This window comes from Pongo abelii, chromosome 13, assembly GCF_028885655.2.
Source record: "Pongo abelii isolate AG06213 chromosome 13, NHGRI_mPonAbe1-v2.0_pri, whole genome shotgun sequence".
Lineage (NCBI taxonomy): Eukaryota > Metazoa > Chordata > Mammalia > Primates > Hominidae > Pongo > Pongo abelii.
This window is the reverse complement of record NC_071998.2, coordinates 49,703,359-49,726,441: the sequence shown is the minus strand read 5'-3', so window position 1 is coordinate 49,726,441 and position 23,083 is coordinate 49,703,359. Positions and strand designations below refer to the sequence as shown.

Genomic DNA, 23,083 nt, shown 5'->3' with positions numbered 1-23,083 from the left:
AATCTACAAATGAACGTAAATCCTAATATGATTGTCTTATGACCAAGAGATTTACTCCCAGTTCTTCTCACCATAACTATAATGTACGATAATACGAAAAGCTCATTTAAAGGAAAAGTCATGAATACCAAACTCTTCCACCATCAATTCATTTTCCAAAGCTATCAAATAGATTGCTTAACTTTTATTTTATTTGGTGCCAGCACACGGAATCTTGATGATATGCAAAAAGGATGGCTAAGCTATATATGATGCAGTTAGGAAAAGTCCTTTCTGCACCATCACACACTATGAAGATCGCCTCGCCCTTGAGATCCCTTACCACAGGGTTCTATCTTGCTTATCAAACATCCCACTATCCCACAGAAACTCTCTGGAACTATCTCAAACACTACCACATCTGTGAAGCTCTATCTCATCCACCAACTACATGTGATTTTCCTCTCACTGATCTCACAAGGAGCAAAAGCTGAACCATTTATCCCACTATGCTTTGTATTAAAGATATTTGCATATTTGTCTTTGGCTCTCTGTTGGACTCCAAGGTCCTCAAGAGTAGAGAATGTGTCTTCTCATATTTGTATTTATTCACTTTAGTGTCTAGAACAGTACAGACTCTCAGAAAATAAATTTAACAATTTTTTTTCATTTTTAGAGAGTCTTGATATGTCGCCCAAGCTGGAGTGCAGTGGCAAAGATCATAGCTCTTTGCAGCCTCAAACTCCTGGACTCAAGTAATATTTTGACCTCAACCTTAACAGACTCTATCTTACAAGAGAAATGGCAACTTGACTCAAAGCTCAAAGTCTTACGCTGGTCTTATGTGGAATTCTACCCTTTATGCTTTATAGAATGGAATTCTCTCCTTTTTTACTTCATTATATGATAATTAGAACATTTTATATGACTAATTATACATCTATGGATCAAATTTTTTTTTTTCTTCTTTGGTGTCTCTTTTCCCAATCAAGTCTTAATACATCAGATCTTTAAATAAAATAACTAAACAACCTGATCATATAGGGTAAATCCTAGGATCATTAAGTCCAGTTCCCCAGAAACTCTTTAAGAAATAATCAAGATAATAATCACTTTAAAAATTTTTTAATGGTTTAAATCATACCAAAGTGCCATCCTACCATTGTGCCAAGAATGCAGATAATACTGCTTTCAAACAGGGATTATTTAGAGAATGGAAAACCAAACAATTCTGGGTTTGCTGGCCTAAGCATAATAAATCAGCAGAGAAGTTCTGATATTTACTCACAGGAAAAAGATTATAAATGGAAGATGTTTAAATCTACCCAAATCATTCTGAACTATCTTTAATAAAGAATAGCTTCCTGTTGCATTCGAAAGCTAGTATAGCATATTGTCTAAAAGCTGTGACTTTTTTACTCATCCATTCATTTAACAAATGTGTATTAAGCACCTACTCTATGTTAAGTGTTAATGGTGGGAGTTGCAATTCTGCAGTTCATACAAGAAAGCTGTGCCTTCTTGCAATTTACAGGTAGTTAAATACATTTAATCTGCAATACTGTCTCCTACTAGTGTTTCGGTGATCATATTTAATAAATACAGTTATTTTAGTCACAGACTTCTCATTGATATAAATTTACAATGAACTATAAGTCAGAGTATCTAGGTCCTAGTCTCATTGCTGCAGTTTAAGTGCCTATGAGAAGTCATAATAACGACTCAGAGCCTAGCTTTCACATGTAAAGCTTGAATGCATAAGCCCAGCCTGCTTTCCTTACAGGGTTATTATAAGGATTAATACAAAGATCCAATAAAGTGATAATGCACTGAGCATATTTATCCTAGATACTATATTATTTTCACATGCACTGCTTTATTTAATATTAATTAGAGTCCTATGGTACTATAATACTGTTTATCTACATGTCAGAGTCCACAGGTATCTATAAGAACCATCTCTTTCAAATTTGTCTGTTTTAAAATAAATATATGTATTTATTTACACAGACAATTATCACCAGTAGTCTGGTAGCACTTCCCATGTTCACTGTCCTTAAAGGTTTCCTCAAGGAACCTTAGCACAGATAATGCTAGAAAGTGTTTCAGTTTTGTTGTAGTTGGTATAAGAAAGAATCCCTGGAGGCAGCTTAGAATTCATTAAAGAGAACTGCCTCAGGGTGACCCCTGAGGTTCTTTAAAGTTTCCCTGCTGGAAGAGACCTGGAATTGTCCAGTTTGGAAGATATAAGCACTAAATATGTCAGCCTAATAAAAAAAGAAGAGAAAAGGAATGCATTTGGTTGACAGGCAGTAGGGAAGAGGAAGGAAGTGTTACCTTGCAGATTCCTAGTATCTGTAATGTTAGCAAAGAAATTTGTTGTTATTTCTTTCCAGAAATCAAGCTCAAAGTCTTAGCAACCAACAGAAAACTCCAGCTGCCCTTTCAACTTCTGCCTTCCTTAATAAAGATGGTATAGCAGATGTAGCCAGGTTCAATTAACTTTTCTTTTATGAAAAGAATTATTCTTTTATGTTTAGATACGTTCTGTAATGAATATCTGTCACTCTTATTTACTCTACCAATTCTCCAGAGAAATCCTCCTTCCTTAATTACACTTTTAATGTTTTGATCCTCCAACCCCCCTACACACTTTTTTTTTTCTTTTCAAGTTGGTATGTGACTTCAGTCAATCCAGGGCAGATTTTCCCAGACACACAAAAAACTTTTTGTTTTCAAGCAAATACCAATAAGATTCTGTTAGAAATAATAAATACAGTGCTGCCACCATAATTTTTTAGAAAAGATGATAAACATTCATATCCATGAGTTACAAAAAGTATACAAGCATAGGATGGCACTACCATTATTTTTCAAGGCTACAAAGGTGTGATAAATAGCAATCATCACTTCTTCATTTCCCTACCTTCCACATATAAGTACATATGTATGTATGTGTGCATGCATCATGCCTTTCTGATGACTGCTCAACACCAAAAGTTTTAATGACTTTATTTTTTTGGCTTTTTTTAATGCATGTATATTTAAAAAACAATTGATTCTATTTGACATCATGTCAGCCATTCTGCCAGAGGCATGTGAGCCAGAGCAACTCCATCTTGAATAGGGGCTGGGTAAAACAATGCTGAGACCTACTAGGCTAAATTCCCAGACAGTTAAGGCATTCTAAGTAACGGGATGAGATAGGAGGTCAGCACAAGATACAGGTCATAAAGACCCTGCTGATAAAAACAGCTTGCAGTAAAGAAGCCAGCGAAATCCCACCAAAACCAAGATGGCCACAAGAGTGACTTCCAGTCGTTCTCACTGCTACACTCCCACCAGCACTATGACAGTTTACAAATGCCATGGCAATGTCAGGAAGTTACCCTAGATGTTCTAAAAAGGGGAGGCATGAATAATCCACCCCTTGTTTAACATTACATCAAGAAATAACCATAAAAATGGGCAACCAGCAGCTTCGGGGCTGCTCTGTCTATGGAGTAGCCATTCTTTTATTTCTTCACTTTCCTAATAAACTCGCTTTCACTTTACTCTATGGACTCGCCCTGAATTCTTTCCTGCAGGAGATCCAAGAACACTCTCATGGGGTCTGGATTGGGACCCCTTTCCTGTAACAATTCCATTCTTTCTCTGAAATGGCCAAAAGACATTTCTCAGAAAATAATATTGGCAAAAATTGTATGAATGATATTATAAATGTATGAGCTGGGAATTCTAGGCAGGCAGTCCTGGATTTGAACATCAATGCTATGGGGCTATGGCACAAATACTTAATCTCTCTGAGCCTTAGTTTCTTCATCTGCAAAGTGGGTTTGTTTTTGCAAGGAATAAGATGTGCAAAAAATGATATGTAGCTTTCAAACATATAATGTGCTCCTTTCCCAATTTCTCTCTTGCTGGAGTCACAAGATCATGATGATGGTAGTTCAGGAACTAACCTTCCAAAGGGTCACAAAAGTCAGGATAAACTCAGAAATAAAAATGCACTGGCAGTTATTATTGACTCACATAGTAATTATCGGTTCTCAAATCTTGCTATAGTCAATAAACTTCCCTTTGTCTCATATTGATCATTTTGGCATCATCTGATGGAATTAAAAATGGGGCTTAGATATTTGTTTCACTGATGTTTAGGAAACATTTGAGTCATTCTGAATACATTTTAATCATTTTGATGATAACGTGAAATAAGCGTTGCCCATTATACCTGGCCAGGCACAGTGGCTCACGCCTGTAGTCCCAACAATCTGGGAGGCTGAGGCGGGCGGACCACCTGAGGTTGGGAGTTTGAGACCAGCCTGACCAACAGGGAGAAACCCCGTCTCTACTAAAAATACAAAACTAGCCAGGCATGGTGGCACATGCCTGTAATCCCAGCTCCTCAGGAGGCTGAGTCAGGAGAATCACTTGAGCCCCAGAAGCAGAGGTTGCAGTGAGCAGAGATGGCCTCACTGCACTCCAGCCTGGGCGACAGAGCAAGAGTGTCTCAATTTAAAAAATGAATAAATAAATAAATAAATAAATAAATAATTTTTTAAAAGTGTACGGGAGTGTTACCCATTATACCTGGCTCCTAGTGTTACTTCTTTCACTGTGTGCCATGTGGCCTGACCTCTGTTTAGTCTCAATATTAACTCTTAACGGTATTACCACAGTTATTTGCATAGTGTAGAAACTGAAAAGCAGTTTTTAAAAAAGAAAGAAAGGGAAGGGGAGGAGATGGGAGGAGATGGGAGAGGAGGGAAATGTGAACTGAGATAATTCCCACTTACTTTACCTCTCAATGAGGTAAGGGTAAAGATTTTGAAAATCCTAAAATATTATTTATTATCGCCAATCTGAAACTTTTATATCATCACATAACTGGAGTCAGCCTGCATAATGATTAAATTGCTCTCTTAATATACTCTAAATTTAGGCTCTTTCAGAGCCCTGGTCCTTCCATCCACCCATAGTCACAGATTAATAAACTCTAACTAGAGAAAGAAATACAGGGATTATCTGAGTAATGTTCCCCCACACCCTGTTATAGATGCATCCAATAAAGTGAACTGGTGAAGGGTTTTTTGGTACAAGTCTGAGTGTAGAAAACAATACAGAAATCTCTACTTCAGACACCATGTGTCACAGGGATCCTGAGGTTGCTTCCCTGACTCTCATGCCATTAATACGCTTCACATGCTATCCAGCCACACCTAGAGGCCCTCAAATAGAAGAACATTCACAATTGCCTTCCTTAATGACACTCCCTGCCCCAAAGGCAAAGAAAGGAATCACAAAAGAAAGTGAAAGGAGATGCACAAATAAACTGAGTAATAGCCTGTGCCTGTGCCTAAGGGAAATAGCCTGTGCCTAAGAGAAATCTGGATTTTCCTGAAAACAGGCCGCACTCAGCCTGCAGGAAGTTCTCAAAAGTGGTAATATTTCCAATCACAAATTCTAGTTCCTTCCTTCTAGGTCAATTTGTAGATCCTAAGGCCATATGTTTTTATTCGGAAAAGGCCCTGACAACCCACAACTAACATTTAGGAGTTATGCGGTCTTGGGGAAATTACTTAAATTCTTTCAATTGCCTCATCTTTAAAATGAAGATGGGCTAGGAGTGGTGGCTTAAACCTTTAATCTCAGTGCTTTGGGAGGCCAAGGTGGGAAGACAGCTTGAGCCCAGGAGTTCCAGAGCAGCCTGGGCAACAGAGCAAGATCACATATCTACAAAAAACTTAAAAATTAGCTTAGTGTGGTGGCACACACCTGTAGTCTCAGCTACTTGGGAGGCTGAGGTAGGAGGATCACTTGAGCCCAGGAGTTTGAAGTTATAAATAGTGAGCCACAACAGCACCACTGCACTCCAGCCTCGGCAACAGAGCAAGACCTCAGCTCTGAAATTAAATAATTAAATAAACAAAATGGACATAATAATTATACTTACCTCCTAGGGCGGTTAAAAGAACTACACGAGATAACGCATGTAAAGCAATTGACATATAGTCATCTTATAGCCAATGTTAGCTATTATTTTTATTTATGAATGAGTACACACATCTGAAAGTGTTTGTGAAAAAAAGTCCCCTTCTCTCTCTGATCTGAACAAATGTACACCTTAGATAATATGAATAATAATGTATACCATAATTATTAGGCTTCCCTATAATTTAATTACCTGAGGAAATAAATAGCTATGATTACTAAAATCAGTAGAATTAGTTTTGCCAATGAGAAAATCAAACTCAATTGGAAGCTCTTTGACACTCCCTTTAGCAATCTACTCTGTTCAGATCCTTTTAGCAATGATATCTTCTAGCATTATTATCTTTAACCTTTGAGTTCTTTAAACTTACATTTATATTATAAAAATTACAACGCCTGAGCAACATAGTGAAACCCCGGTTCTACAAAAAATTAAAAAATTAGTCAGGCATGGTGGCACATGCCTATAGTCCTGGAGGCTGAAGTGGGAGGACTGCTTGAGACTAACAGGTGAAGCCTACAGAAAGCTGTGATCGGCTCACTTGTAAGCACTGCACTCCAGCCTGGGTGACAGAGTGATACCCTGACTCAAATTAAAAAAAAAAAAAAAAAAAGAAAAAGTATGAAATCATGTTTGGTAGTCCTATTCATAATACCTTTTTTTGGCAGAAAAATAAGGAAAAAAGCCTATTGCCAAAAAGCCATGTCCACAACCTATTTATTGCTAAACAATATTCTAAAACTTACACTAAAAGTGTTTGTTCTTTTAATATCTACTGGATTTTTTTTTTATATTTGAAGTCCCTCACTTCTTTCCTCCACCCCCACAAGACGGAGTCTTGCTCTGTTGCCCAGGCTGGAGTGTAGTGGTGCGATCTTGGCTTACTGCAACCTCCGCCCCCTGGGTTCAAGCAATTCTCCTGCCTCAGCCTCCTTATTAACTGGGATTAGAGGCATGTGCTACCATGCCTGGCTAATTTTTGTGTTTTTAGTAGAGACAGGGTTTCACCACATTGGTCAGTCTGGTCTCGAACTCCTGACCTCAAGTGATCCATCCGCCCTCAGCCTCCCAAAGTGTAGGAATTACAAGCGTGAGCCACTGTGCCCAGCCCCTCATTTCTCTTAATAACACAAATCTGTAGGCACTTTAAAACAAACTATCCTTATTTATATTGGCCAGGCACAGTGGCTCACACTTGCAATCCCAGCATTTTGGGAACCCAGAGCAGGAGGATCACTAGAACCCACGAGTCTGAGACCAGCATGGGCAACATAAGAAGACTCTGTCTCTACAAAAAAAATAAAACTAGCCAGGCGTGGTGGTGCATGCCTGTGGTCCCAGTTACCTGGGAGGCTGGGATGGGAGGATTGCTGGGCCCTGGAGGTCAGGGCTGCAGCAAGCTGTGATCACGCCAATGCACTGCAGTCCCGTGTGACAGAGAGACACTCTCTCTCCAAAAAACAAACACACCCCCTCCTGCCCCACCCCTTCCAAAAAAAAAAAAAATATATATATATATCCTAACTGGAGAAACATGTGGCATGAACTTTTTCTTACTCAGAATACTCTAAAACTCTTACTTCTTTCTAGTTCCACAGACCTTGATGAGTGGCCACCTTTTAGTGCACTGAAGAATTAAGAGTAACTGCGACATGATCCCTAGCCACAAGGACTTTAGCTCAAAGTCCAGGAGAGAAGACAGATAGGTACACTCATAAAAATAGCTTGTGTTGACTAATGTGATGTTTTAACACCTCCCAGATCTCATAACATCCTGGGCTTTCTAAATTTGAAAGAGAACCCTGGTGAGTATACTCAATTAGAAAGCTTTTTCTGTTTCTGCTGTAACAGAGGAAAAAGAAGGGGAGGCTCAGAAGGGATTAAAGCATGCTGTTGGTAGAAATTCCCATGGAACTTCATTTCATGAGACCTGTGCTGATCAGATCAAAGCCATGGGATCAGAACTTACACCTCACCGATAGTATCTGGAAAAATAAGAAGAATGAAAGAAAAATGAACCAAGATCACTTTCCTTTTGTGGGCCTAGCCCAACTTAATTTCATAACAATTCTATGAGGTTGGTATTACCCAAATTATAGTAGGAAAACTAAAGTTCCGAAAATTTGAGTAGCTCAAGTCCACAAAGCAAGCAAGTTGGAGCTGCAGTTAGAATTCTTGTTTTCCCCATTTGAAGGTTCTGACCAGGTGGTCTCTCTCTAAAAACTACATATCCTTGAAGGCAACATGAACATCAGAGTAATCCAATCCTGTTATCAGAAATGAAAATATTATGCACATCATCTTTATACAATAATCGTAGTAAGAAAGCCAGTGGCTTGCCAATTTTGGAAAATGATTATAAACCTCAATTGCAATAGAAAAAAAAAACAGAAAAATAAATATAGACAGAATAGGAAAATCTTTTTGATATCAATGCTATAATTTACAGCTTACAATTTTTATTTATTTATGTATTTATTTATTTATTTATTATTATTTTCTTTTTCGAGATGGAGTTTCACTCTTGTTGCCCAGGCTGGAGCGCAATGGCACAATCTCAGCTCACAGCAACCTCCACCTCCTGGGTTCAAGATATTCTCCTGCCGGGCATGGTGGCTCACACCTGTAATCCCAACATTTTGGGGTGCTGAGGCGGGCAGATCATGAGGTCAGGAGATAGAGACCATCCTGGCTAACACGGTGAAACACCGTCTCTAGTAAAAATACAAAAAATTAGCCGGGCATGGTGGCGGACACCTATAGTCCCAGCTACTCGGGAGGCTGAGGCAGGAGAATGGCGTGAACCCGGGAGGTAGAGCTTGCAGTGAGCTGAGATTACACCACTGCACTCCAGCCTGGGCAACAGAGCAAGACTCCGTCTCAGAAAAAAAAAAAAGAAAAGAAAAGAAAAAAAGAAATTCCCCTGCCTCAGCCTCCTGAGTAGCTGGGATTACAGGTGACCACCACCACGCCCAGCTAATTGTTTGTGTTTTTAGTAGAGACAGGGTTTCATCATGTTGGCCAGGCTGGTCTCGAACTCCTGATCTCAGGCGATCCACCCACCTTGGCCTCCCAAAGTGCTGGGATTACAGGCATGGAGATACCGCGCCCAGCCAGCTTACACTTTTTTTTTTTTTTTTTTTTTTTTTTTTGTGGATTTTTAAGGAGCTAATTTAATGTGCACATCTTAATATGTGCATAAATATCACACTTTCATTTCCAAAGAGTTATAAAATGCTGACAACACCAGTAAATTGATTTCAAAATTCAAACTGCAATCATATAATTTTTTTAAAAAACACAGAACCAATATTCATATGTAATGAAGATTCAAACCTATCTCTTTCTATCAGAACACTTCCAGAGACGTAAACAGTACCTGCTACACTCAAACAAAACCACCTTACCCCCTTTTAAATTGACTTCTATGAGTCATGTAGCTTTAAAAAGTGTATGCTATTAGATTATCTATAAATATCCAGCAAGTATTGACAAAGCCTTCCTGAAATTAATTGTGTATGTTTAAGGCTAGCCAATATTTTAATTTCACACCTTGGCTGCCTTAAGAGATGACATGATCACTCTACTGTAACTACCTGAGGTTCTGTTCTGATTTTTTAATGTGTTCCATCTGATTAAAGGGGTTTTAATAGAAGATATTTAGATTACTGTTAGAAACATATTTTAAAAACCACTTTGCCCAAATTAAGTACTCAAACACACTCCCTCCACTTGGCTACTGTACTAAGATTTACTATAATTGTGCCAGAAATATATTTACACTGATATAACTTATTCGATGGAAATAAAAACCTAATTCTGTCATAGGAGTAAGTAGGACAACTAAAATGTAGGAAGACCCATGAATTACCTTTGTTCCATCACAATTACAGTGACAAAAATATTTATGTTAAGAGAATAGCTGCTGACACTGAAAGAAGTGGGAAGTAGGCCAGGCACAGTGGCTCATGCCTGTAATCCTAGCACTCTGGGAGGCTGACGCAGGTGGACTGCCTGAGCTCAGGAGTTCGAGACCAGCCTGGGTAACACGGTGAAACCCCGTTTCTAATAAAATACAAAAACTTAGCCAGGCATGGTGGTGCATGCCTGTAATCCCAGCTACCTGTGAGGCTGAGGCAGGAGAATCGCTTGAACCCAGGAGGCAGAGGTTGCAGTGAGCCGAGATCGCACCACTGCACTCCAGCCTGGGTCACAGAGTGAGACTCCGTCTCAACAACAACAACAAAAAAGTTAGAAGTAAGGCTTTAAAAAGATGAAAATAGAAGCTGGGAGTTTTCACAGACTCCAGCTTATTTGGAGATACAAACCACTGCACCTACCTACCCAATCAATACTAATGAACACTATAATCACTATAATCAAACAAACAAAGCAACTACACTTGAGGAGAGAAACTATTATTTAGAAAGTTTCACTAGTTTTCTGTGTGGGTAATTTTGTGAATGGTTAAAGAACTTTGAATAGCTTTTTTTTTTTTTTAAGGATTTTGCTTTCTTTAAAATAGATTTGGTTAGAGGTCACCTCATATCTTAATCATCACCCTTTTATATTATAACTTTATGAAATAAAACACAAAAAGTCTTTCATGGTTATTCAGAACTTGATCTTAGTAACAAATTCCAATGAGTGTGGTCTGCTCCTTTCCTGAATTTTGTTTCATATCCACCGTCCTTCCATTTCACCTTAGAGGTGAACCTTTAATAAAATATACAATGAAGGTGGGCAACAGTGGTATGTATGGCGAGACGAGGCAAAATGGGTCTAAAGAGAATCTGTATTCCACTGAATACACTAATTCAGTCTAGTGTACTCACTCTTGTATGTAAAGTTCTACATAAATTAGAAACCTAAATTTCAAACACTGCTTGGGGACACGTATGCTCTACAAAATGAAAATGCTATGCATTTTGCACAAGGTCATGAAAGTCCCCAATTGATTTCCCCCTGCTCTTCATCCTTGACACCACTTTAAACTCAAAAGTATCATCATGTTTTGTCTTTTCCTTTCATCAACATCCTGTTCACATGTCTAACTGATTTAGGATTTAGAAGCACAAATGAGTCAAGGATGCCACCATACCACTGGAATAGAGGTTTCTTTAGTTAAAGGGGAACGGTGTGAGAGGTGAACAACAGCAACCACAATGCTGCTCCCATTTGCTCCCTCCACCACAATCCTACTCCCTGCAGACACTGCGTCAAGTCTTTCTCATGGTAAGCACTTTTGGGAAAGCACTAAGCTAACCCCACATTCACTAACTCTAAAATGACTGTAATGAAACACCAAATACAAAATTTATATGCCAGTAGAAAGTTAAAAGCCCCCCACCTTTTTTTTTGGCTTTCATGGAGAAAACCAGAAAGAATATGACTTACGTATGCAAAACCATAGTACAATGAAGCCCAGAGACACTGAATAATCCTGGTTAATCCTGGCCCACTGTATTTATGCAAAGTCAATTTAGTAATGGAAGTAAAGCTCTAGGCTCAATACAAAATAACAATCAAAATAATATCTTTTTGACCTTGTAAATTATTAATAAATATTAATAAAACATGAAATGTATATATGTTCTACCCCAATGGTTATCAAAAGACCACCTGCATTAGATTTAAATGGGATGATGATAATAGTTATTACTAGGACCCAGACTGGACTCAATGAATCAAACTCTCTGGATATGGTGTCCTGAAATACGCATTTTCAAAGAGCTCCCCAGATGCTTTATATGCAATTAAGTACCGCTGACTGAAGCATGAACAGAGTGTTTACACTTTCTGATCACAAAGATGAAATAACACTGTGAGAGAAGGAACACAAGTGCTCAAGCAAAAAAAAAGTAGCCACTATTCATAGAACAAAAGAATGGAAGGAAAGTCAGAGACCACTGTCCAATGAGACTAACCGAGACCATAGCTTGGTTTCCAAGGTCACCAAGCTAGTTGTTACATCATTTAGACTTGAAAACAGATCTCCTAATTCTGCTTGGTGCCCATTCCAGCATCCTATACTTCATCTATCTCCACAAAACAAAAGCTTGAAAATACTAGTTGTTAAAATGTCACATAATGTTTTGTAATATCTGTATATTCAGAAATTGAAACAATACCACCGTTGTATGTTTATACAGTTCTTTGCCAACCAAAAAAAAGTGCTTCCAAGTTTCTTATAATCTCTGACATACAGTGCAAGGTAGCCAGGGTAGAAATTGGCATCTCCATCTTACAGGTGGAAAAATGAGATTTCCAGAGGTTGACTGACTCCTCCAAGGTCTCATAGGCCTAACAGTGGAGCCAATAACCCAATACCCACCATCTTTCCATTTTCCAAAGAAGCTGTCTGCTTTCCATTTACACCTCCCGAAATCTGTAAACTCTCAGCTCAACCACTGACTATTTTCCACTTCTTAAAGATTTAGTCCTCAAAGATCATTATGAAATAGATGTTATCCTCCACAACCAGAGTCTCTAAGCAGATACCTGAGAAACTCCAGGCATTAAAACTACATCTTATCTCCATGAATTTCTATGATATAGCTGGCAGAAGGTTTACTCTGCGTACAAATCCAGCAGATATAACACTGCTGTCGAGAGCCAGTGTTCATTGTATTATCAGTTTCAGCCTGATAATTTGATATGACGGGTGTGAGGCACAAGCTACAAGTCTCTCCTTCTTAAAACAATAATTGTGAGCCTTTATTCTTCACCAGGAATATCAAGATCATTGTCTGGTTCAAACCTAAAAGGGAGCTTCCATCAACAGATGTCATAAGAGACAAGCTCCAATTTGACATGCTCTTGCAGAACTATCACCTGCTATCAGAGAAGCTATGACAGCTGTGTAGTAAGACAATGTGGGCCAATTCATCAGTCCTCTGGGCCCCAAGTGCTCCCCTAATGGATATGACAAACATATGCTTCACTGCCACACACTGGGTGTTTACTACTGCAGGGCTGTTTGTATAACGATCCAATTAATCAACATCGATAGTCATATTTCTTGTAATTGATGGAAAGCCAGAATTGCATAACTCTATTGAACGACATCTTTTGCCATAGTATGATAGACTTTGGAAAGAAAAAGGTAGACTATTGCACACACAAAAAATCCCGTGGAGATATAAACAACATGCCCATTTCCTTGGCTTTGAGATGATGTTACCATTGCCATGTAGGGCCTTCTCCCTCCTGCTTGGTTATCTTCTTTAAAGGTTATCTTCCTTTTCCTTTGAAAGCCTCAATTCAAACATCACCCTGGATCTCAAGCTCCCCTGCTTTTAGAGTCTGAGTGGGTATTTTGAAGAAAGATTCAGACTGCATGGGCATTAGGATGTCCTAAAAAGTTCAGATCACTTCATATCAAGAATCAGCCACTTTTCAGCATCAGCTGAAGCCCAATCAGTTTCTCCTGATTGGGCTTGGGTTATGGAACACGCTCTAAAGGAACACACTCTGATAGTCATCATGTCTTTAGTGTTTCAAGAGAAGTAGAGATCTGAATTTTTATTTGCCATTCTCCAGTTTTTAAATATTGGCAACTATTTGAATTTTGGTTACCCTGAAAGTGGAGCCTGAGAAAAGGACTTGCAGTAGTTTTCTTTAGAACTAACTCTAAGAATCAGGAGAGAGAAAAGTGGGACAAAGGAAGAATAAAAATCAACCACGGGGTCTTCGTGAGGTCTCAGAGGCTCACAGAGTCTTCCCTGTGGATGAGGGAAGGCAGGGGCATTTATCCTCCAAGCCCCTTTCCCTTGTTGGTTACGAGTTCTTCCTAGGGGCATTAATTCCACTACAATTTCCAACTGTACCTGCTGAAGTGCTGACTGAGCTTCCTCAGTTTGGGAGAAAGCCCTGAACAGAAAGGAAACAACTGTGTCCCAGGCAGGGTGTGGTCAGCATTCAGAGAATCATAGCTGTGAGTGAAATCGAAGGTGACCAAGTGGATCTGACTTAGGGCACAAAAAGCAACTACTCCAGCAACTAATAAAAACTGTAAACATAGTGCAGGTCAAACAATTAATTAATGGACGCAGTCTTGATCTCACTCATGGACTCCATCTCCACCAAGATGCTGGCATTTACACCACTCAACTTCACCATTTATAGTCAAGTCCATTGACGCCCCCTAGGCTATGAGCACAACCTGTTTACGACCTCTAGCACCTGGGTTAAGGTAAGAGTACAATAAAAATCTGCCAACTGAATTAGTCCCTGGAAAAGGCCCATCAGTGTTTGTGGAACTGAATAAATGAATATAATTTTTAACAAAGCTCTGTTAGCTATAACCATAACCCAAGCCCAATCAGGTGAAACAGTCCTGAGGTCACTAAGGAACAGAACAATCATTCTTAATTCCTGCTCTAAAGAGCCTTATGACTCAAATACATTAATCACCGACAAAGATAAACTTTTTTTATCTGAAAGGCTATACTGCCTCAACTATTAAAATTATATATTCTCAACATATGTGCTTTTTCATATCACTGAAAAAGTCTAGAACAGTATCTTTGCCCCCAGAAAAACAACACAGTTGTAATTCAATTTCATCACCTGCTGTTACTGAAACTGGATTTTTCTTACATGCAACCTAGAAATTCACCTTGTTTCCTATGCAAACTCTTCTTGATATTTCCACCTTTCGCTAACGATCTCAGAGCATTTCCCATCTGAAAGACATCCACTTGGGTGGGGACTTGAGGCTTGTGAGAGCTGAGTGAAGATCTGCACAGGGAAGCTTCGGGGAGATCAACACAGATGGGGGAATTCTGGAATTGTGAAACATTCCATAAAGATCAAGGTTCTCCTTATACCAGCTGAGTGGATACCTGAACATAAATAGCAGAGGAGCAGGCTGCATGTTCCTATGCTACATATGGCACAAACAAAAGAAAAAAAATAAGTACTCATTAGGGAAAGCTAAATGTAGAATGGCAAGATCTCCAACAGACTTCCATTCTTTAAAAAAGTGAAGAAAGGTCTTCTGTGTTACCAAGCTGCTACATTATTTCTAGCAATTATATACATGCACAGATAGATGTACATATATATTTATAGGTCTACACATGTATACATATATATTTTAAAGCATAAGAATCTATATAAATGGGTTCTTATAGAAAATAATGTCAGTCATTCTTGGATAATAACATTACTTATAGACCTAGGAATAGTTGGGTAAAGTTTCCATGTATTTGCTAATTAAGAATCCCCTGCTTTGGTAAACTTATATCCATCAATTCCCACTTATTTTTTACTCTCAAAGGAATAAATAATTTCCGTAGATGATAAAGCTATTTAATATATTCTGAAAGTACATGTGCAACGACTTAAGAAAGATCAACTAAGAGAGGCAGGGGTTGGAGAAAATTTGATAAGAGTTCAATAAACTGACTTCATTCCAACCTTCCAATCTTTAGTCCGTGTTGACCTTCAACCCACTGTATCACATCTTAAGGAAAACAGTCTTGAGTAATATGTAACATAGCCTGATGCAGACTCAATCCTGTCAAAATAATCTAATCTCTCCCGATGGAGTGACTAGCCCAGTAGATCAAGGGAAGAAGCAAGACACAATTTATATTCGGATTTTTACAAAGCTTTTGCTTCTGCTCCTCATGACATAATCATCAATAAACTGAGAAAACAGGATCTACACTGCATAGCTATGAAATGGCAAGAAGGTCATGCCCGGTAGGGAGCTATCGATGGAAAAGTGTCAGCTTTAGAGGGAGTATAATAAATGGGGCTCCAATGTGTTCAATTCTGGGCAGTGCTCCAGTGGACATTTTTCATTAATGACCTGGAGGGTAGAATAATCATCACTGTCATTAAGTCTACATATGAGACCAGACGAGGAGGAAGCATTGAGGAAAGGTGGTGGGGCAGAGGGCAGAGGAAGAGGCCAGAGGGAGTCACCAGCCACAAAGGAATAGCTTATCAGAATTCAAAAGGACCTCAAAAGTTTGAAAAAGAAGCCACAAACAGAATGCATCTTAGGGAACAAGTACAATGCATGCTATTCCTTTTCCTTCTCCTAATCTTTACCACAGCTCACTGCTGCAGCCTTGACCTCCTAGGCTGAAGCAATCCTCCTGCCTCAGCCTCCTCGGTACTTGTGACTACAAGGCACGTGCCACCATGCCTAGCCAATTTAAAAATCTTCTGTTAAAGACAAGGTCTTGCTTTGTTACCCACGCTGGACTCAAACTCCTAGGCTAAAGCAGTCCTCCTGCCTCGGCCTCCTGCAGTGCTGGGATTACAGGTATGAGCCACCGCGCCAGGCCTTCCTCCTCTCTCCTTTCATGAGCTGTGAGGCTTGCTTCTCTTAAAAAAGGGCCACATTTACTCATTTGATAAATATACAAGAGATGCTTTGCTGAGTTCCTGAGCTACTTTGTTAAGCAATACAGTTCTGCTGTCTAATATCACAGAAAGAATTGGCTTACTGAGGAAGAAATTTAAAAGAAAATGACGACATCGTCTAAGAAGTCTTCTTTGGTCCTGGTCCACCTTTTTCCCCCCTCCAAGTCTGAGTTAAGTTATTTCTCTTAGGTGCTTTCACATTTCTTTTGGCCTTCCTCTGTCACACAACACTGAAGTGTAATCAGGTTTATTTATTTTTCTCCCCTCTAAATTGCCAGGCATGGGCCATGGATTCTGCACCTTGGTATCTTCCCAGAGCACAGCACCTGACACATAATGGATGCTCAATAAAGGTTTATTGATTTAGAACTAAATACAAATTATACACATAGTAAGTGGCTTTATGCAAGTATTTTTTTTTAAGCCTAGGGATGCCATCCTGAAACTCAAAAGTTAATGCCCTCCATACAGCCAGAAAGTCAAGGCTAAAAATAAAGAGCAGGGCATCTTCTGCATATATGGTAATTTCATATGCAGCTATGAAGTGCCCTCATTCACATCTACAGAATGAGTGAGGGCAGAGGGCAAGACTAAGCAAGAATGTCTTCACGGAGAACTGCTTTAAGTGAAGGAAACAGAGGAGGGTGAGAAGAAGGGGAAGAACCCACAGAAGGAATGTTCAGGAAACCAGGGGCGGCTGCAAACCTGAAGCTGAGACCAATAGGAACACCCCAGAAAGGGTGAGGTCAACAGCACCAAAGACGGCAAAGAAATTAAGGAAGAAGAAATACCTGAGGCGGAAACCCTAGGTGACACGAGCAAGTCAAAATGTGTAGAAATTGTGAGTGAAAATAGAAGACAGCCATCCAAGGGCAGAGATAAAAACAAGGGCATGAGTTTGGAGAGCACAAACCATCTGTGACGTAGATTATGCGATGATCCAAGTATAACCATGGATGAGGAAGAAGTGAGGTCCTTCACTGGAAAAGTGGTGCCATACATACATTTACAAATAGTATGGATTATACAACTAGTATGAGATAGACAAAGGCTACAAAAATAATAAAGTTAACTTAGAAGAACCCTTAACCTTAAAAAGAGGGGAGGACTTCCATGATTGAAACTTAAGTTTTATTTATAATGTGCATTCACATAGCTTTCTGGAGAAGAGCGTTCATATCAATAGACAGTAACTTAGAACAAATGTGCAAATTTTGTCTGAAACTACCTCTTCTTATTCAATAAATGCTGGAGTTCTCAACTATAGGTAAATCTGTCTCAGCTTTATTGTGGCTCCAATTCTGGCAGTGGACAAGAATTGTCATATCTCACATTTAAAGGTGACATCACTTTATATAATTTAGCTTTTTTTTTTCATTTTCTCTTCATGTTTATTGAGAAAAGGGACAGTGAGAGAGAAATGCGGAAAGAAGATATAGAGTAGAACCACGCATTTGAAAATTTCACATCTGATATAAGCTGTTTCCCATTCTTCAAATCATGCCTCTGCTGCTGCTGCTGTCATAAATTTAACTGGCTTACCTTTAATCACAGGGAATGGTAGGCTACTGAAACATACATTTTCCAAAATAATCCACAAAATCCAAAATACACAAAAATAAATATTGAGATGAGTTAGGCTCAAAATGTGATCCACTTTCCCAATAGTTTCTTTAACCGGCAGGGTCATTTCAGGCAACTCGGATGAAAGGATTCATTTAGAAATTGAAAATGAGCATCCATTAGCAGTTACAAAAATTTAAATTCTAACATTTACTCGTCAAAATAAAACAAAAACTCCAATATAATCATATCACATTATTATATACAAATTTTGTTACCAATCATGGGGTCAAAAGTTAGAAGCTATGTGTTGCAATCTTTAAAATATTCCCATCACTTTGAGATTATGGGTTTTTTCCCTCAACTCCTGCACAAAATTATTCCTAGGCAACTTTTAAGTCACTGTATAACTGGTACCAACAGTGTTGATACAATTCTTTAGTTAAAGCCATTAAGTCTGTTTTGGAATATCTGATTCCAAGGACCTAAATCAAGGGGTGAAAATGAAAAAATGCAAACATGCGGCTGATTAGAAAAATGGTTATAATAGGCCTTACTGCTGTTATTATTGAATGTACAAGTGAAATAACCATTAGCCTGCTTTAACCACTGAAAAACACCCTATGGTGGTACTTGAGTGATTTGATGCATTTTTGTACACAATTGCTGTGCTAATAGAGCAGACATTTACCCCATAACAAAGGAAATCTCAAATGTAAGCCTTAGGGTTTACAGCAATTCCAGAATACCAAACCACTACTAAGGATTTTAAATGAAACCCCTGCTGATCTGTTTACTAGTTAAACCCTTTGTCTCCTCAAAACAGTAACATCACTCACAGAACAAATTATTGATAAACTGCAGAATTTCAAACAAAGATAAGCAGGAAATTAAAAATCCATAACAGACATTAGCTTTAGGAAATGCACTTAACAGAATATGATCATTGGTCTAGATTCACTTTTTTCTTTGTGTATGTTAAGATATAAAGGTCTGCGAGAGGCTCCTATTATCACTGTATACAGAAGAACAGAACTGGTTCAGCTATGGAAAGAATGAGATGAGCCAAGCAGTCTTTTGATTGTTGAGGATAATCTATAAACACAAGAGACAAAGTTGACCCTGAAAGTGATCTCCTCTCGCCTCCTCACAAGGGATGGCAAGCTAGCAATATCGTTATAGGGCACAAAACAGCGTTTAGGAAAGGTTCCTAAAGGAAATCATTCTTCCATACAACCATGTTGCCATGGCAACCAAACCAATCAAGCTTCTTCACAAAGGCTTTTATGTCAAGTTCTGTTAGCAAACTCATATAGAAAGTATAACTCAACTAAATTAACACTACATTTGTTACCCTGTTAGAGATGGAAGAAAGGTACAAATCCTTTAAAAATTAGAGAAATAGGCACTCTTTCCATATCAACATGTTAAATTCCTCAAGTTCAGTCTTTTTACATAAACAAAAGCCTCTTGAAGTCTCTTCTTTAGGAATAGAAGAAGAAAGGGAATTTTACCTAGCAGTACAAGCCCTTTCCAAAAATAGATTCTTTCCCCACCTTCTAAGGAATACAACAAAAGAATTCTTGCATCTTGCTGAATCTTTTATTGTCATTTCTTTGCAAACCTGTGCTTCAGATCCATCTGTGTTATAAGTGTAACTTACACGGAAGAAATCCTAGCATTTACCACTCAGCATTTTTAAGGCAAGTAGAATAAGTGAATCAACAATACGAACCCCTTTGATTAAAGAATATTTTTCCTTCGGTATAGCATGATGAAGCTGTAATATCGATTACAGCCTTAAATTTGAAGGCCATTTTATGTTAGTGACATAGTTTCACACTAGGGCAACTCCATTTCTATAAGACATTTCTCATGCTAGTTAAATTCACTTCTTAAAAGCAAAACAAAATCTATGAGCAAGAGCTTTAATGAACTTTAATAATCTGACACTCAGCTCCAGAGCCAATGGATTTTATAAGAAATGGACACTATATCGTGTTGAATAAATCTTTCATATTCCTATCTTTAATTTTATTTAGAAATAGTAAAAGAAGTTCTATGTTCTCAAGAGTAAAAGTTTTATATTTTAGATGTAGAGAAAACACACCCAGCCTGGACAACATAGTGACACCCTGTCATTACAAAACAAATTGTTTCTCTTTTTTTAATTAGCTGGGTATAGTAGTGTACACCTGTAGTGCCAGCCAGCTCCTTGGGAGGCTGAGGTACAAAGATTGCTTGAGCTCAGGAGTTCAAGAATGCAGTGAGCTGTGATCACACCACTGTCCTCCACCCTGGGTGAGAGAGCAAGCCCCTGTCTCTAAAGTAAAATAAAATAAAACAAAACAAAACAAAATAAAATAAAATATACCTTCTATCAATTTCATAGAATGGTAAAATCCATAAAATACCTAATAAGCAAACTGATTATGGGAGTTGGTAGTATGTCTGGCCTCTGTCCTAACAACCATCTTAAATTTCAAATAGGTTTCTTCTTCTTGGACTTCTTGGTAGAATTTCAAGATTTCTGATAACCAGATTTTGCTCCAAAACATTCGACAACTAAGACCGGGTTAGAAATAATAACCAAGATAAATTTGGATCAAATAAAACTACAGTTAGTTGCTCAGGGGTTTTTAAAAGGCAAAGCATCATCAGTACCATTAAACATAAATTTTATAACCTGAGCTTCCAAATTGCCTGATTATAACTCACGGCTTAGTGGGAATATTTTCAGGGCATTTTAGATAGAGTTAAATTGTAACTCTTGAATTACAATTGAACTACAATTAAGAACATCTGAAACACTGTATAAATCAAGATTATCCATTTTAATTTCTAGGTGTTTGATATACCAATAAGCCAAAGGTTTAAAGCTTTGGAAAATATCACTTTAATTGACTTTAAACATAAAATTGTATACCTCATCCTAATTAAATGATAGCATTTTACATTTGTGTGGCCACTGGAAAATTTACAATGTATATTCTCTGCCTCACCTTATTTGATTCTCTCTACAGTTTTAGTGGATAGGCAGAGAGATAAAAGAAGAAAACAGGGTGAATTTGGTTTAATAACTTATTTATAATACTGCCTTTAACAATAACAATAGTAAGATTAATCATTTAGAAAACACTTACAGGCCAGGTAGTGTCCTAAGAGCTTTCTTCCTCATTGCTAATGTCATGATCATATACAAATTCTTCAATCCTCACAGTAATTAAGGTGCGGTTATTCTCATTTTACAGATTAAAACACTGAGACTCAGAAAGGTTAGGCAATCTGGCAAAAGCCACATAGTCAAAATATTAAGTCTCCAGAATGCAAAATCATATCTACTGAATTAGCATTATATTCATTTGCCTAAGAACAGACCAAATACTTAGATATGCTTCTTACAAGAGCACTGCTTCTTACGCACATGATATTTAATTGTTGCTAATTAACATTTATTGCATTTATAAAATTTCAAATAATTTGGCTTTGGTAATCACGATTTTGCATTTCAAATCATTTGGCCATTTTTGATATCAACATAAATTCAGCCATTCTGAACACATAGCTATTTGTTCATACAACAGATTTAAACAATTACTCCCGAAGAGTTCCCCGGTAACATCTGGAAGAAGAGAGAATCTGGTAACTAACCAGGAAAACGACATAGCACACTAGCCCACTACTAGTTGCAATGTTCGACTACTGGGTTAAATACAAAATATTACCATGCCAGTAAAAGGCATAAAATGCTAGACAATGATGGTTTAACAAGAGTTGAACTTTCAAAATTAAAAACATAAAAATGTATCTTTAACCTTGTTAGGATTAAAGGAAATCACTATCTTTGGTGATAAATTAAACACCAAGCACTTACTTTGTGTCCTGAGTATTCCACTATTAAGTGGAAACAATTACTATTATCAAAGTTTGTCACTTACTTGACATGCTTGAATAAATAAAACATATAAACTATATAAAAGCTCATTCTAATACAACATATGTGATGTAGACTGATATATTTCATATTAATATATTAACTTATGTTTTATTTTATTATATCTCTCTAATATAAAAGCTCTTTGGGGCCCGGCGCAGTGGCTCACACCTGTAATCCCAGCACTTTGGGAGGCTGAAGCAGGCAGATCACCTGAGGTCAGGATTCAAGATCAGCCTGGCCAACATGGCGAAACCCATCTCTAATAAAAATACAAAAATTAGCCAGGCATGGTGGCATTTGCCTGTAGTCCCAGCTACTTGGGAGGCTGAGGCAAGAGAATCACTTGAACCTTGGAGGCAGAGGTTGCAGTGAGCCAAGATTGAGCCACTGCACTCCAGCCTGGGCAACAGAGCAAGACTCTGGATCAAAACAAAAGCTCTCTGTGAAACTTGGGGCAATTATTAACTTTCTACATTACATTTTAAGCACTTTCAATGAAATTATGTGGGAGATTGCTAGTTAAAGTCAGATTTCTTTGTGACACAGCATTGTGAAGTTGTTGATGGCTGAAATTAACCAGATAATTCCTTCAACTGACATACAGTCAGAGAGCACAAAACGAGCTGAAAGATCACACTGGGGCTCTCCTGTGTCTTGTTCTCCTTGTCCACACAATCATATGCTCAGGAAGCTGAGTATTATAAAAGTATGACATCCCCTGACAATTGAGTTGAGTGCCCTTGTTTCAAGATTCTTAAAGTAGCCATTCACAGCAGACAGCATCACTTTTGAGGCAACATTTCAGACATTCTGAAATTTCATTCTCTGTTTGTAAGAGCAGAGAAAAAGATATAAATCAGAATATGTAACAATAACATAGGAAACTATTTGCTAACACTTTCTATATATACGTATGTTATATGTTTATATTCTTAAAATATATGCATATCTGTAGATTTCATATAACCACAAATAATACCGGTGCAATTCTGATGTCTACTGCACAGATGTGAAAACTAAGGCACAAAGAGATTAAGTAATTTAATGAAAGGTCATTCAGCTAGTTAAGTGGCAGAGCTACTTAGTGTACTAGGCAATCTAACTCCATAAGCCATCTTTTCAACCTAAATTTAATATGAGGAAGACAGTCTCTGCTCTCATAACAGCTTTTTATTGAAGACAGTATATTTAAATGTACAGAATATATTTATAATTTTAATAAAGCATGA

General features: G+C 38.0%; 1 protein-coding gene across 31 annotated transcripts in view; it reads right to left on the bottom strand.

The window, feature by feature from the left end:
- The window catches only part of PTPRD (protein tyrosine phosphatase receptor type D), a 2,309,169-nt gene that overhangs the window by 485,886 nt on the left and 1,800,200 nt on the right, over window positions 1–23,083 (bottom strand). The gene's annotated exons all lie outside the window — the stretch shown is intronic.